General features: G+C 40.8%; 1 pseudogene; it reads left to right on the forward strand.

Annotated features, from left to right (window-relative positions):
- The window catches only part of LOC147454175 (uncharacterized), a 124,375-nt pseudogene that overhangs the window by 49,301 nt on the left and 62,399 nt on the right, over positions 1-12,675 (forward strand).

Genomic DNA, 12,675 nt, shown 5'->3' on the forward strand with positions numbered 1-12,675 from the left:
TCTGTTGTAGGCAAAACAACTATAATAGCAGCAATCCTTGCAGCAAGACCTACAACATCCTCAGCATCGCCTACTCCTCAGAACCAGGACGTACATCAATGCCCTGCACAATGTTCCAGACGCCCTTTGACACAAGAACATGTTGCATCATATAAGCCCACATAGGGTAGTTGTCCCCATCCAACCTGTCCTTAGTAGACAACAAACATCTTGAACACATCTGTGTTGTTGTTGTCAGCCATGGTAAATGCTGCACCTGATGTGAAAACTGCCCAAAAATAGGAGATACGGAGCGCGAACAACACATTCTATATAGCGCAAACCATAGAAAACTGTAAGGCACCTGTTATGCAAAAAATAACACTGACAGAAATTCTGCACAAAATGACGAAATAGCCTGTGCAGCACTGCTTGTAGTGAAAACGGAGGCCGAATTGAGCCCGAATCGAAAATCTGAGCAGACCAAGCTCTACGAGTTTTCTCGAAATATCTGTCGACCTCCGAACGCTCACCAAATCTCACTGAAATCGGAGAAAGTGAGCAGGCGTATACTGGAGCAGCTGGTGACTAAGCTCGGGAGGACACAACCTGCTCTAATACCAATTGTTGGAATTAGGGTTACAGAGAAACGCGCACAGCTTGGAGAAGACGAAGGAAGATCAAGGCACACAATCGAGAGTGTATTACTTAGTGTGCAATGGAAAGATAGATAGCCCTAGAGTCATGGACGTGTATACAATGCTCGGGGGAAAAAACCTCCTAAAGAGGGAAAAAATGCCCCGGCGGTCCTAGTGTGTTCACACACATCACTACCACATGTATATGGTAACAGAATGATCATAATTGGACTCCTTTGTGTTTTCTTTTAATGCTCAATTTTGGTATACTTTAGTAATTTTTACATAAGAGAATCATTTAGACCATACCTTGCATGATGCACTTTTGAGTATTTGCCTTGAAATTGTGAGTTGCATAATAGAGAAATGTTAATGAACTTTATTAATTTGGTAAAATAAAAATGTTTTTTTTGAAATATAGTTCAATTGTGAGATACATTAATGCACTTTGTTAATTTGGTCAAAGAAAGATGTTTCTTAATTTGAAAATATACACTTGATCAATTGTCAAATGTGAGTGGAAGATCGTAAGATTTCTTCTCGAGTATAAAGTTTAATTTTGTTAAACAGTAGCAATGTGTGCCAATCTGTGTCACCCACAAAGAGGAAATATTTAAGCTATAATCAAACTATGTAGCCACCCATAGAAAACCAGATGCAATTTGTTTCAGAATTAAATTGGCAAGGTACGTAGTTGATGTTTATCCGTTTTAACCTGCTTATTTGCAACAAACTATCGCAGTCAATGATTTACAGTTTGAGTTAAGTTGCTTTACGTTGAATTTATCTTACATCAGCTACATTTCTCTCAAAGTTAGAGACGAATTGCAGGTTAACCAAACCTCATAAGTATTCTCGTTGGTTTTGGGTGTAAAGCTGTAGATATACATAGATACGATTAAATTAAACATGTAGTCATGAATATGTGTTGTTTTGGGTGTAAAGCTCTAGATATACATAGATACGATTAAATTAAACATGTAGTGAATATGTGTTTGCAACACTGTATAAGGAGTCAATACAGTGAAGGCAATGGAAAAGCCAAGTTATGACCGTTTTTTAGCTTTTACTTGTGCATGAACACATCAATGCTTGTGGAAACACATATAGCTTTAGTTAACAATAAAACATTGTTGTTTAAAAACACGTACAAATATTTCACCATGATAATAAATAAATAATTATACGATTATTCTTGCTTGTAGTTTGATATTTCTTTTGTTATAATATTCAATACAAACATGTAAGAGACTTTACATTCATATTTGTTGTAAGAGTCCTTAAGGAAGTGACGTCATTTGTTTCTTTGTACTATGAGAATTGTCATCATGTATGCCGAAAATTGCACATTTTCATCATGCAATAGTGTTTTTACTTCAAAGCAAAGTAAAATTTCTTATCATCACCATCTTTTTCAAGTAAAGTATGACTTGTGAATGTGCTTTTCTTTGTTCTGCAACATGAAAATTTTACACAACGTGCTAAAGGAGGTGCAAAAGCTCCATTAATGTTTCTCATCATCGTGAGAACAAGTCTAAAACTCCAGGTGTTAAGAAGTTTTACTCGGTGGAAGGAAAAGTCAAGAAAATGGGAGCGGCGTGAATTTGTTTCTTTCCAACCTTGTCCAAATAAAAGTCAACAGATGTATTTATAGTTGGCCTGGGCTGGGTCTTTTATAAAGCTGGTGCCGAGCCGCAACTGATCAGCATCTCCCCGCACACCTCTGATCAGCACCTCTCCCCACCTTTTTCTCCCCTCCTTCCATTTTCTAAGCTCCGCGTACGTAGTACAATGTTGACCGCTGGGTCAACAACACAACATAACTCAAGTTTTGTACCAAAGTTTTATCTTTTGCGAGTTATGAAATGCTGTGGATTATGGCTATAAACGTCATTTGTAATGAGTAGTTATTCTAGTTTCAGAAGCCGGGGTGCAATGACACTTCCAGATTGTAAATACAAAGTCATTTGACCCTTTCAACCCCATTTTTGGTTAAACCTAAGGTAGCCTTAGTATATAAGGTACCTAGGTCATTTTGTGAAAAGACTTTTTTTCATAATCAAAACTTTAGCGCTGTCGTCTACTGTGTGTGAGAGAGAAAGAGAGTGAGCATGAGCTTTATCCTCTCGCTACGTCCGGCTCGCTCAACACATTGGAGATCCGACTGCACCATTGTTGTAGGCTCGAGGAGAGCTACGCGACAACGCCAAGCATTCCACGCGAGAAGAAGCGCACACGTCGACGCATCTACGAGCTATTTGTGGCCGTAAGTGTATCAAACGATGTCTGTTTTCTACGTGCTAGTAGTCTATAGAATCGTGGCGACATAAGCTACGCATAGGTACTCATGAATTTCAGTTTCGGGCACTTTCAAAATTCGGCTCTGTCATCCTACGCGTTTTCCGTAGATGGGTTTAGAGTGAGGATTTTGAGTGTAGAAGCTTAGGGACAGGTGTATCCTAGTGAGGGGATGGTGTTCCTTATGTTTCGTATGAATCTGGCATGATTAGGTGAGTTACCTTCTGCATGTGTGTATGTGTCTAGGTGGTGTAGTTGAGAGCAGTGAGGTTCTTGATTGTGGTCTAGTTGGCCTTCCAGAGTGTTGTATGTGTAGATGGTCTCAGCCTGACAAGCTTAAGAGATTTCCTCCGTGTGCCTATCGTGTCATCTCTGTCCTCGATTGACATTATGTTGATCTAGGTAGTGTTTGCATGCACTTCATGGGTGTGTGAGTCTCTCCCCGTCCAACGTTGGCGCCGTTCCCGGGGACACAAGGACCTAAGTAGGTTTCCTACTAACACTTGTGTGATGGTTGCTTGATTTAGTTTCGGCTAAAAAAAGGGTTTTTCTTAAGTGGATCCGGAAGAGGATATTCCGTGATCAAGTGGATAGCTAGGAAGTGTGTGTCTTGCCGAGGGTCTGCGACTAGATAGGTTTGGTTAGGATCTGTGGATTAGAGTAGTTGTTGGTGGTCGAGTGATTTGTGAGGTGATAAAAGAGTTTAGTAGTCTGTGTGTGGCAGTGAAGCGTTTTTCTACTCATAGATGCAAAACCCCATATGATTTGTAGGAGTAGCTTTAGGTAAGTGCTCCGATTTTGATATAGAGCTATTCAACACTGAATTATTTGCTAAAGTGCTTGATTGCATTTGAAATCACGGAAAAGTGTGCTTTTGAGGATAAAAATGCATTAAACAAGCTTTTGTGGACATTTTTGTATGACTGACTGATGCTGTGCATATAAAAGAGCATTTGCAAGGGTTCTGTGAAGAAAACCTGCAATTCTGTAAACATAGACATCCTACGCGTAGGATGTCGCAAGGGGGTTCTGGAGACCAAATTTGAAAATTTTGACTGCACCAGTGGGTTCAGAGGGTAGGTTTTACCCTAGTAACATATTGACTTGGGTGTTTTTCCCTATTTTTGTTGATCAAAAGCCAAAAGGTGGAGTCAGAAAACGTAAAATTTCAGAAAAGGCTTAAATTGAGTGATTTTTGCATGTTTTTGCAATTGTGAAGCATACTTGCACTTTTTGAGAGCATAAGGAAGCATGAGGGACACTTCAGTCTCAAAAAATCAGCAGTAGACATCCTACGCGTAGGATGTCTACAGGGTGATATGGTGGAAATTTTGAAAATCTGAGGTTACCAGTGTGTTCAGAAGGTAGGTTTTACCCTATTTTCACATGGAAAGTGGAGATTTGACCATATTTTGACAGATCAAAGCCAAAAGACGAGAATTGCCAGACATCCTACCCAAATTGTGTCCAAGGCCTAATTTTGAGACCAAACCATAGGGTGACTTCATGTGCATGTTCTAAATGTTGTATTGAGTGTATGTGAGAGTTTTCAGCTCATTTGGGTGAGAAAATGGGGTTCAAAGCGGACTTTAGCACTTTTGGCTGAAAAAGGCAAGAACAACTAAAAATTGGGACTTTTGAAATCCAAACCAAAATCTAAGCGTACCATTGGGTTACTGACATCAAGAAGAAGTTGTGGGACAAGTCTGGGGTCAAACAGGCCAAAAAGACATCCTACGCGTAGGATGTCTTCTGTGTGATTTTGGACTCTAAACAAAATTCTGAGCATACCACTGTGATCACCACCTTAATGAGAGTCTGTAGTTCAAATTTGGGTTCATTCTGAGCAAAAAGACATCCTACTCGTAGGATGTCTCCTGTATGATTTTAAGACCAAAATTCTACTTTGATCATACCATGCTGTCATATAGCCTTAGGCAAGCCTCCTAGTCAATTTTGGTCCAATTTGGAGTTGATTTGACTTAGGAATTCATCAGAACAGACATCAGGCTTTTGGAACAGATTCTTGATCATTTGACCAACCTATAGGTGTCAGAATCAAAAAGTAAAAATAGCTATGAGTTTGGCACATCAAGGGGAAGCTACAGTGCAAGTCTGAGATGAAACAGAGCAAAAAGACATCCTACGCATAGCATGTCTCCAGCTTGATTTAGGACTCCAAACCAACCTATAAGCACACCACTGTGATCCGCATATCAAGGAGAAGCTGGGGTGAAAATTTCAAGTCATTCTCATAAAAAAAACATCCTACGCGTAGGATGTCTCAAGGCCACTTTTGACATCCAAATGAAATTATGAGCATACCATTGTGTTGCTTGACTTAAGGGGAGTCTCTGGACCAAATTTTGTTAAATTCTGAGCATATAGACATCCTACGCGTAGGATGTCTTCAGGCCAGTTTTAGGGTCCAACTGTACTTTTGACCATACAGAAGTGTTCACAGTCTCGTGTTCACAGTCTCACAGAGATCCCAAATCTTTTTTCAAAATTGATTTTGGACTCATTTTGACCATTCTAAACTGCATTTCACTGTTTTGGCCATAAATTTCACAAACGGTATCGGATCGGAAATTTTTTTATATCAAAACGTAGCCTGAGAGCGGCTCTACAGATCTTAGAGCAAAACCTGAACTAAATGCATGCCGACGGCAACCAACCATTTAGTTCAACTTTGAAAAAAACATCGTTTAAGGCCTCAAAATTTATTCGGAAGTTAGGGGTGTCTAAAAGCGACAATTTGCGAGAATTGTGAGGAAACGATTGCGGTTTTGGACATAGTTTCGACTTTTCCCTAACCAAAGCACTTGAACACAGTGGACTAAGTCTACTCGAACCAAGCAAAAGCTCTTAAGCCCAAAAATCATGTCTACCCTAGTTTCAAACGCAGCTTACACAAGCTTGGAGATCCCGATGATAGAGGAATATCCTCCCACAATGGATCTTCCAAACTTGCAATTGATAAAGACCCATCTTGTTGAGAGAGTTTGGATGATTGGTCATGGGAGTGAAGGACTATATAGATACATTGACGACAATGAGGTCAATCTTTATAGGTGCTCAGATCCATACCTAGAAGAGATAACGGATTACAAGCTCTTATATGTCTACACATACGGAGTCGACTGTCAATGGAGATCTATAGTTGTCGACAAGTATGGACGAGAATACAGAGTTGTAGAAAGCACAAATCCACAGACTGTACTAGAAAGAGGTGGATATTTGGTCAATGAAGGACCACAAATGCCTCCACCAAACACGGGAATTCCTATAGGAATTCCAAGAAGAGAACCACCAGGATTCCCTTCAAGAGCGATAACGAGAGAAGGATTGGGAGAGTCTCTGGTTAGATTTGTAGACAATCGACGAGTTAGACCATCCCAAGTCCAGAAATGGGTAAACAGAAAATACTTCGGAGATAAAGATCCGAGAGATCACGTAGCGGCTTTTAGAAGAGTGATTAGAGCAGAGGAAGTTTCAGATTTTGCGACACAGTTTGCGGGATTTGGATTGACTCTAGAAGATGATGCTGCTACATGGTTCGACTCAGTGGAAAAATGGGATTTTGAGACCCTAGATGAGCTGTTTGAGGAGTTTATTGAAGAATTCTCGCCAAAAGGCATTGCTCACAACACGGTCTCGCAAATCCATAGATTCAAACAGAAAGAGAATGAATCAGTACGCAAAGCATCATTATGGCTCAAGAGATATGTTAAGCTCTGTCCGAGAGCGGAATTACCTATCCAAGCACGACTGATGTTGATCTTTATCTAGGGAATGAGACATGCGGGTCTTCAGAAGGATCTGCATATGATAAGGAGGATGACGCTAAACGAGTTGATCAAAGAAGCTCTTTATCTAGTGGATAACTGTGAGGCATACAAAGAAAAGGACTTAAAGAGTCAAGGAGACGACACATCCTCTCAGCACAGTGTTTCACAGATAAGTGAGTCCATTGCCAAGCCAACGGCACCTATTGATCAAGAAAAGCTTATCGACGACTTGGTCAAGAGGTTGATTCCTCTTGTAAGGTCTGATTCGGGAGAGCCGAAGTGGTGTGAAATTGAGAGAAAATGGACGAACCATACGGGGGAAGAGTGCTATTATAGCATGGAAAATGCTAGGGAGAGGTATGTACAACCTGTTCCACAAGCACCTACTCCACCTAGATACATTACGGAGAATGCGCCAAGACCAGTAGGATTTTTAAGGCCACAGCTTGTCTTAGGACAACAACCTCCGCTGCTGCCAGGTGCTAGAATGCAGGTAGACATGAGATACATGCCAATGATGGAAGCATCAAATAAACCAATGCCAGTACCAGCTACAATGTGGTATAGCAACCAAAGTGGGTACTACCCTTCGGAGAAACAAAATGTGAGAGAAACACATGGAGTGGTGAGGCCGGTACAACCTCCACCTCCTGGGTTTCAGTCGAAAGAAAGAAGGTATGAAATGGACAAAAGAACATTGCGATTCATTGCAAATAAATTATCTAGGTCAAACCTTGCTTATAGCCAAGAGGAAATGCTAAAAGAATCTCCTCAACCAGAGACAGATTGTCATAAAAGTCGTGAAAACCACTTGGTCAAACAATGTCCTCATACGGAGATCACTGAAGTAAATGCCTATTGTCTTGAGTGTGGCATCACTCACTTGATCCCCGATTGCCCGAAAAAACCAAACCAAATCAGGAAAATCACGACAAATGTATCAGGGATTGTTCATCAGCTACCTAGTAGCTCAGAAAATGAAAATGTCGTACCAGTTCAAGTGGTTACGAGAGCACAATCTCAAAAGAAAGCTGATGAGAATCCAGAGACAAAGAACACGAAAAGTGACATGAGTCCAAAGAAAGATGATGGACCAAAGACAGACGCACCTAGTCAGAAAACCAAGAGCAAACGAAATAGTTGGAAAGATAGAAATACTAGGATGAAAGCACGCAGGGAACGAGAGCAAAAATCCCGAGCTGAGAAGCTTACTGAAGCTAAGGAGAAGATAAAACAACATGAGGAAAAGGAGGCACCTTCTCTTACACAAATGGTTAAACCTCTAGAAGAACCATCCACGGATGAGAAACCAAGAAGTGCTAGTTCAGGAGGATCTGTGTTGGCAGAGAAGGTTAATGAGACATTAGATGCCCTCTTGAAATCCTATGATGAAAGGCTCAAAAACAACCAAACCCAAGAACACAGGTGGATGACATATCCCTATGCGGGACTAGAAAAGAAAAAATTTGAAATGTGCAAGAAAATGATTCAAACAGCCCAAGCTTTACTAGAACCACCAGTTGCAAAACGTGAGGATGTGATCCGTGTCATGCCTACACAAGTAATCCCACCAAACCAGGAAGTAAAAGAGCCAGATTCTAGTCATGAGCACAGACCAAACCTCAAAGACCTAGCATTAGAACCAAGGATAGTACTGAACACCACGGATAAGTCTTCTGAGGGATTTCACCAAGCTATACCTGAGGATTGTAAAGAGATAGATGGTCTTGACGAATTGTGGAAACAAGTCAGAGAGGCCAATGAAGCCGATGACCTAAGAAGACGAGTAGACAAGACTGGTGATGAACGAGGAGTGTTTCTACCACCAATAGAGGAATTTGAGATTTGATCTCAAATGAATCTAGACGTGCAATCGTGTTGGGGTGACAAAGGATCTGTACAATCTATGGATAGTCAACCCCATTCGCTAAGAACACTACAGTCCTACATGGGAGAGTACGAGACCACGTCAGATGTGGTTGCAGTCCCATCAAAGAGACTGTCTCCCAACAAGGCCATTGATTCAAAGGGGCTAGTAGATATTCTATCTACCGTAGTCACCTGTACAATAATGTTAGCCGAGTTGCTCAGAATAAGACCAAATATGTGGGCTAATGTGGGTAAATGTCTAGAGAAATTTGGTGTAAAAACCCCAATGACTCAAATCGAGGAAGGCATCAAAGAGCTTGAAATGCCTCAACTAAATACTAGGCCAGTGTCATTAAACAAGGTAGGCAAGTATTACGAGGGAGAAGATGGAAACACCACCCTTCCTATGGAATTCAATGGTGTAAAAACCATGGCAATCCTTGACAGTGGAGCTGGTGTGGCCATTGCAACCAAAGAGGTTTGGAAAAAATGGGGAAAACCTGCCTTGATATCCACACGAATGACCCTGCAACTTGCAGATGGACACAAGGAAAAGCCCCTAGGGCTGCTAGAAAAAGTTCTTGTTACTTCTTGTGGCATTGAATATGAACACACTTTTGTTGTTGTTGACTTTGGCAAGAAGAACAACTATGACATCATTCTGGGAAGACCATTCATGCGACAATTGAAAATGGTCCAAGATTAGGGTTATGACCATATATACCTGAGACATATGGAAACCATAACAAAGATAAACTTGAGGGACCATAGCTATAGGGATGTGACGAGAACAATGGTTGAGGAGTTTGATTCCGCCACAGTAGCAGGATCAGTTCTTCCAGCTTGGTTGGGTAAGCCTAAAGAACTGTGGATGTGTGGAGCTTCACAATGTGAGCTTAAAACGTGAGGAATGTATCCTAGATCGGGTTATAGAGGATAGCGACTATATCCCAGAACCATTTCCTGAAGAAGAGTTAGAGCCTTTTGGATGGGAACACATCTTGGCTACTCTGGACGTGTGTGCCGTGGAGGATGCTCCCACAACAAAGTTTTGTGATGAAAATGGCTACGATGTCGTTCCTTATTTTGCAGTGAGTGTAATCCAGGAAAACGAAGAGCACCAGACATCAACAAGCTCTCAAAATAAGGAGGAAACAAAGAAATGTGGAGAATCAAAAGATGAAGAAGACGACGAGTTCTATGACTCTGTAGAACACTTCGAGCTTCAAGAAGATCAACGAACCTGGAATCAATGTCATCGCTACACGAATAAAGTGCATCAAAAGTGGATTCCAAAGTCCTCGGTGAAGACACAGCCACCACAAGCATCCTCATACATGGCTCCTAATAAGGATGCAAAAACTCAGCTAGGAGGAATACGACCAGAGCAACGAGCTAACAATGCTCTAATCAATGGGCTAGAAAAGTCCTCCAAGAAACTACCACCCACGAGCAAACAGACAGTAACTTTCCACTACCAGCCAAAAAATCAAGGGAAAGTACAAGAAGTCAACCTTGTTGAGGATAGTAGCGATAGTGATGAATCTGACGACATCCCCTATCATCAACTCAGGCCATCACTATCACCAACCCCTTCAACAAAAACCATGACAGGTCAAAAGAACACGACAACAAGTCAAAGCCAAAAAGCTCGACAAATCTGGATACCAAAAAGCCAGATCGGCCAAAAACAGATATGGATCAAGAAGACAAAGATCTCTAATGACAAATCACAAGATCCAACACCAAAACAAAAACAAGGAAAGCGTGCACGAGCAGGTAAGAATATCACAAAGTCGCAAGCTTTCACAACTCAGGTTTGGGCTCCAAAGAAGGTGATTCAAGCACAAAAAAGTCAAGAATTCATTTGGATTCCAAAACAACCACAGTATCAACTTTCAAAGCCTAAATCCCGTCCCCAACCAAGCATAAAAGGGCTGAAGCAAAGACCACTAATGACTCACACAAAAAAAAGGTGGATCCCAAAGAAGTCTCTTCAAACACACACGAAGCATGGGAAAGTATGGGTTCCCAAACGAGAGCCAACAAAAAAACAACCAATAATCGCAAAGAAATGGGTCCCAAAGAAGAACAACAAAACTGCTGTCAGTGCATCGCCGCTTGAATTCTTACAATTCTTCCTACGATTATAGTACAGTTAGAAGAGAGCAAGTCGCTTCAATCAAGCAACGATACAGGAGCTTCAAAGAACATTACATTGCTTAGAATAGGAAGCCTCGCCAACAAATGCCAATAATCAAATTGCTTATACCCACATCTTGCACAACATAAATCTTTTCCATGCATTGACTGTGTATGCATAATAGGGCTACATTACAAGGCTTGCATAGGCACAACTTTTAATTTCCCAAGCACAACACATACTCTTTGCAATACCCTATCGTAAAGGATGACTCCAAATAGGAAGGGGGGAGGCATTCTGAATGCGGACCTAACATTATGACTATTAGAGGGCAATGTTTTGTGAGATGCATTGAATTTTTGCGTTTTATTGTGATAATTTTTTGACGAAATTTAGAGAATATACCCTCATAGTAATGTTACAGAGGAGTATGGGGACAAAATCCATATATGAGCCCCTAGGGATATCTGTATAGCGTACATAGCATTTAAATTTCTATTTGCATGATTTTTCTTTTGTTGAGTTTTTTTAAGATTTTCTTTGTTATTATTAAGAAAAAAAATTCCATAATCCACATGAAGAAAAGACTTACGAGAGGTCTGAGCACTACAAAGAGAAGAAGGTACATGAAAACGATGAAACTTCACGAAGTATGTCTCAGCAGCCACTACAACAGCTGAAGAACTTGTCACAAAGCAGTGTCAACATGCAACCAACAAGTCATACAAGTCAGAGTCGAGTAGCTACGCCACAAAATGAGTGAGGTGTTAGTCCCAAAGCTTCAAGTAATATTCTCTATGGTCTAAGCGTCTTAGCTATTCTAGGTACTGCTCAAGCTGGATGAGTTGAGCATATTTATGTTGTGTCGCTCATGCTGGTATAGGTGAGTAAAAGAGTTGAAGTCTAAGTACTTAAGTCTGGTGAAGTGAAGGAGAAGGTCCAAAAGACACTTACGTACTGAGCACAGTGAGATATAAGTGGAGAAACTTCTACATCGAAAACCCTTCTTGGAAAGGTGGAAGCTATTGAGACATCTTGTGATGTCACATGTGCTACATTTATTCCTCGAAACACCCATCATCTCCTTCTTTCACATTGTATGCTTTTGTTGACAAATTTCTCATATGCATATAGAGTGTCCCATAATTGGCACTTGCATCAGGCACTCTTTCCGTGTTTCACCCAAGTACTCACCTTTCATGAACATGTACTTCACGTTCAACTGCTCAACTCCAATAAGAGCGTATACCAAAGGGGTTTTTTTTTCCCACCGGGTTTTTCCCTTTGGTCATCTAGGTTTTAGACCCTAATCTAAAGACACCTATCACCATTCTCTTGTACATATTCCTTCTACATCAACAATAAGGAAATGCTACTCAAATCAATTGACAAATGAATTGGAGCACCAATTTCAAATCATAGCATACTTCTCCTCAATGGCGAGTCGAAGAATGGCCTACAATGACAAAGCTGCAGACAACACTAACAACATGATTGCACAGAAACAAAGAAGTCACCAATGAAGAAGAGAAGACATAAAAGTAATCAAAGGATCTCAAAAGATGAACGGTTATGATCATAGATGTCCGCTCTAATGGATCATAGATCTTGTTGTGGTTCGACAAAGTTACAAGCAATGCAACAGATGAAGCCAAAACGACAACAAAGATCACATTGCCATCGACAATCACGTCATGTCGGGGACGACATGAACGCGGAAGGGGGGAATGTTAACCGCTGGGTCAACAACACAACATAACTCAAGTTTCGTACCAAAGTCTTATCTTTTGCGAGTTATGAAATGCTACGGATTATGGCTATAAACATCATTTGTAATGAGTAGTTATTCTAGTTTCAGAAGCCGGGGTGCAATGGCACTTCCAGATTGTAAATACAAAGCCATTTGACCCTTTCAACCCCATTTTTGGTTAAACCTAAGGTAGCCTTAGTATATAAG

Source organism: Adiantum capillus-veneris, chromosome 7 (assembly GCF_014529385.1).
Source record: "Adiantum capillus-veneris isolate H3 chromosome 7, ASM1452938v2, whole genome shotgun sequence".
NCBI classification, from domain to species: domain Eukaryota; kingdom Viridiplantae; phylum Streptophyta; class Polypodiopsida; order Polypodiales; family Pteridaceae; genus Adiantum; species Adiantum capillus-veneris.